The 5,029-nt window shown below is 38.6% G+C and overlaps 1 long non-coding RNA gene across 1 annotated transcript; it reads left to right on the forward strand.

Moving 5' to 3' along the window:
* The first annotated feature begins 809 nt into the window (after window positions 1-809).
* On the forward strand, window positions 810-2,916 carry LOC148782786 (uncharacterized). Its single transcript, XR_016050845.1, has 2 exons — window positions 810-1,173; window positions 2,497-2,916. It is a non-coding gene; the product is annotated as an uncharacterized LOC148782786 (long non-coding RNA).
* The last annotated feature ends 2,113 nt before the right edge of the window (window positions 2,917-5,029 follow it).

A 5,029-nucleotide genomic window follows, 5' to 3' on the forward strand; every position in this document is an offset into this window, starting at 1 on the left:
AACGAGGCTTCAAACCACTTCTCTCTCTCACTCTCTCTAGGAATTAGGACTGTAGAGATTTAGTCCTCCTTGAAAGGAAATCTCTCTCTCTCTCTCTCTCTATAAAAGAGATGCCTCTTGTGCCACCAGTCCACCATCTGGTAAAGCAACTCATACATCTGATTAAGGGCTCTCCTCAATTGTCAATCTAAAACAAAGTAGGCAAATCAAAAGCTTAGTGTAAAATATAGACAAACGCCCTCATGAGGCCCTTGCCACTAACCTTTCAAAAAAAATCTAATGAATTGGGAAAGAAATCTCCAAACAAAGCCCCTGATTGCCGGACATATTTAGATTTTGATAACGTTGGGTCACAAGACCTTAAACAAACCCCCGGTTAATGGAACCAAAACAGCCACTGGATTAAGATTCAAGCCCCAAAGGCACCGCCCGATTGTCTCAATTAGAAGTACTGTTGGATTGGGAGAAAGCCCTTATGCAAGGTACCCACCAGTTGATCACCTTGCCGCATGACACCTTGCCACATACATATCCCTCTTCTTAACAACCCTAGTGAAGAAGCACCATTGCGTCAACATCTCAAGTGGATGGGCACCATGACTCCAAACTTTTTAAAACCAAGGCTCGATTGAAGGACCCCAAGACTTCTCTTTGGAGTATATCGCAATGACCAAAAGTCGAGGAGGAAGAATATATATATATATATATATATATATATATATATATATATATATATATATATATATATATATATATATATATAAAGGTATATATATATATATATACATATGTAAAAAGATATTGTGCGTTGCCTCGTGTAGATAAAATAAATGCGACAACGGTGATGAGAGATATATTATTGAATCGATGGTGCGAGAGGATGCCCCAAAATCATACTGAACTCATTAATACCCTGGCAAAGAGTCTTATGTTTCGTATTATCTCTCTTAACAAACTAACTTCCTCTTGCAGCTCAAGACTTTCTCTCTAAACTATACAAAGAAAACTAGAGCAGCCTGTTCTTCCTCCTCCTCTCTCTCTCCCCAGCCCCAATGGTCTCTCTTTCTGCGCCACCACACTTGTCGGAGTCTACTGCACCCTCTCGCGCCACCATTCTCATCCGAGGCTGCTACACCCTCTCGCCACTACCCTCATCGAAGGCTACTGCATCAGGTACAATCCTCTTCCCTCTCTCTCTCACACCTTTGGTTTTCTCTTTCACCTCTTTCTCTCTCTCATACCAATAAAGAGCCCTCTATAATAGCAGGTGCTTCATTAATTTACATGATGGGGCTGTCTCTTTCTCATGCCACAACAAAGGGTTCTCTCTCTCAAATGCCCAAATAGATGGCTCTCTCTCTCTCATGCCCCAACAAAAGTCTCTCTCTCATACCCCAACAGAGAGCTCTCTCTCTCTCTCTCTCTCTCTCTCTCTCTCTCTAATCCCCAATCCCAAATACCTTGTTATGGGTATATATATTTCTTCACAAAAAACCCACAGCAGAGGGCTCTCTCTCTCTCTCTCTCTCTCTCTTTCTCTCCCGCCCATAACAAAGGGCTCTCTCTCTCCCATGCCCCAACAGAGGACTCTCTCTCTCTCTCCCGCCCCAACAAAGGGCTCTGTCTCTCTCGCCCCAGCAGAGGACTCTCTATCTCATGCCCCAGCAGAGGGCTCTTTATGTCTTTCTCTCTCTCATAGCCCAACAGAGGTCTCTCTCTCTCTAACCTCAATCCCCAATACCCTGATATGCGAAAATATATTTCTTCACAATAAAAACCCACAACAGAGGGCTCTCTCTCTTTCATGCCCCAACATAGGGCTCTCTCTCTCTTTCTCTCTAATCCCCAATACCCTGATATGGGGAAATTCACATTCGTGTAACTCCTAGGATCTTTGATTGTTCTCTCTCTATATCTCTGTCTCTCTCTCCCCAACTGGGGACTCTCTCTCTCCCCCCCAACTGGGGACTCTCTCTCTCTTCCCCACAAGGGGGTCTTTCTCTCTATCTTTTGTTGTATAGATAGGTACCAATTTTTGTTATTGAAAATTAGATAGATGGCAATTTCTCTATCAATAATTGTAAATTTCTCTATCAATTATTGTGTTGTCTCCAGTTTCAAAGCACTAAATTTGTATATACAGTAAAGTGTTTGTGAGTTCATATGGTTTGATATTGATAAACTCTCTTTCTCTCTACTCTAGCTTCAGTTACTTATAGAGAGAACTTGTTTAGTACAATATTTGTGATTTTACTTTGTTTGTATTTATCTCCACTTTAAGTGCAAATAGCAACAAGCTTTTCCTCTCTCTATATATTTTATTGTATAGATAGATGCAATAATGTATGCTATTTGAGAACATAATTGTTGTTAGAATTATTTATTTTCTCTTGCTTTGGAATAAAATATGTCATGTTACTTGAATAGTTATTGGGCTCTTTCTTTTGATGATTGTGTGATAGTGTCAATCACAAAATTATGTTCTACTTGGCATAGGTGGGAAGATGGCAAGTTCATCCACAAGCTAAGGCCATGACATATCCACTTAAGATTTGTAGAAGTTGTGGCCACAAAAGTGAGATGCACACATCTAGAAACGAATAAAACCCAAACAGGAGGTACTATAAGTATAAATCATGTTACATATGGAATGGGTGGGTTGATATACAACTCCGATACTCCCAAGACTGCAATATATTGGAGCCAACGACATCTAACTTTGATTCATTGATCAAGTTATTAGAGAACCAATAACATTTCACAGCCCAAGAGAATTCTGAGAAGCGTGTAATCATATTCATATTAGCTTTGAGATAAGTAATTCATGTTTTATTTCTATATCTCCTTATAAAAAAGGAGCAAGGTGTACTTCTTTAACTTAGGAGTAAATAAACTACATTTTGCATTGAAAAAAAAGCTCTCTCATTTTTTTGCCACAGCCTTATTTCGTGTACTTCTATTTTGAGTTTGTCAAGTTTGTACGAAGCGAAAAAAATATTGTCTAGCATACAAGGATTTTTAATAGTAATTACAAATAAACCACTGCATTTGATAGCTGTATATTCTAATGAGTCATTCATTTTGTTGAAGATTATATTTCTCAATAAGGGATTTCCAATATGTCTCAAACTCTTCCACGGTTGGGCCTGTTATAAAGTTCTTAAAAATTTATGAAAAAATGGGAAGCCAACACAATGTATGTTACAATTTTTCTTTCACCTTTGCAAGTTTGTGCCACTTACAATAATGATACGTACTATTTTTTAGATCTTGTCTCACTGCAGTAGTAATTGCAAGATCCTGATCAATGATAATTACACCAGGTTGACGACCACCCATTGCTTCTAACCATGTTTCAAATATCCATACAAATGGCTCCACCTTCTCATCAAATATAAATGCAAACCCAAAAAAGGTTGTACTAAAATGGTCATTCATACCAAGTATGGGAGCAAAGGGCATGCCAAACAAGTTCGTCTTATATGTCATATCAAAAGTTACCACGTCTAAAAAGTGGTGGTACAACATGGCATCTACCCATAGCATACTGATTAGATGATCTTCTTCATCTAATTTCAACCTATAGCAAAAGGAAGGGTTCGATTCATTTATTTCGTACAACCATTGCATAGCACGATTGTTGTCTTCTCCTTTTAATTTTCTATGGTTCTTTGCTATTTGATTTTTGGTATCTTTTTGTGAGTATTGGAGATTATCAATCCCCCCCCGCTTGCTCTGTAAAAATATCATAGATATTCTTAGATTTCACCAAAGCAGAGCTCATAGAGTTTATCATTAACTTTGTTCCATTCGATATTGTTTGGTGTAATTGAATTAGTCTAGCTTTCCTTGGACTGACAAGGTTGTGGTTGTGATCATCTACAAACTTAGTCACTACCCACTCATTACTTGAATTTAAGCATATGCATAGCTTAGTCATGCATTCATACCTTGTGAGAGGGATATTTCTTTTTCGTATGACATCTTGATCTCTACGAAACCCTTCCCTAAAGCAACTAATTTTCCTATCTATTCTTTTTCTATCCTTATTATTGTGTGTAGTTCCCTCTTAGATGCCAAACCCACGCGCCAATGCAAATGCCCTATAATATTCACATGCATATTCTTTATAACCAAATTTCATTCCAATGTGGGGTTCTTCTATTTCACCCTCTCACACCACCACTCTTGTCGGAGGCTGCTGCTCCTCTCCCTCTCTCTCTTGGCTCTGGTTCTCTCTCTCTCTCTCTCGGCCCAATAGAGGATAATGTCTCTCTCTATCTCTTGCCCCAACAGAGGGCTCGCTGTCTAACCTTCAATCCCCAATACCCTAATATGGGCCCCAACAAAGTTTTCTTATGATCTCTGAATCTAGGAAAGCTTGGGTACAAACTTATGGGTAAATGCATTTCTTCTCTACCATATAATTTTGTTGTTTGGGTTTTTTAGAAAGTTCACATTCTTGGAACTCCTAGGATCTTTATTGCTCTTTGTGGATCGAAACATCATTGAAGCCCGTTGAAATATCTCAAGGAACAAGCACTGGATTTTCCCTATCATTGTAGTATGACACGAGAGGGTTTAGCAGCCTCCGACGAGATTGGTAGCGCTATAAAAATATACTGTTGGGGCTAGGGAGAGAGAGAAGTGGAGGAGGAAGAGCACACTGCTCTGGTTTTCTTTGCATAGTTTAGAGAGAATGAGAGTCTTGAGATGCGAGAGGAAGCCAGACTATCAGGAGAGAGAGTACGAAATATAAGACTTTTCGGCAAGGTATTAAATGCGTTCAGTTTCAATTACCTCTCTCATCACCTTTGGCACACTTACCTTATCTACGCGAGGCTTGTCCTATATATATATATATATATATATTAGAGTGCTCATACTATAGAGTATTTTATAATTGTATTCAATAAATTTTGGATATTTATATACTTTTGTTTTGTATATAGACCATTTTTTAAGTAAAGGTACTTTTGGTCATTAAGAAGGATGTAATATCATTCACATGGGGTTTGACATCACCTAT

This window comes from Amborella trichopoda, chromosome 3 (assembly GCF_054954075.1).
Source record: "Amborella trichopoda isolate Santa Cruz 75 chromosome 3, AtrichopodaSantaCruz75HAP2 v2.0, whole genome shotgun sequence".
NCBI classification, from domain to species: domain Eukaryota; kingdom Viridiplantae; phylum Streptophyta; class Magnoliopsida; order Amborellales; family Amborellaceae; genus Amborella; species Amborella trichopoda.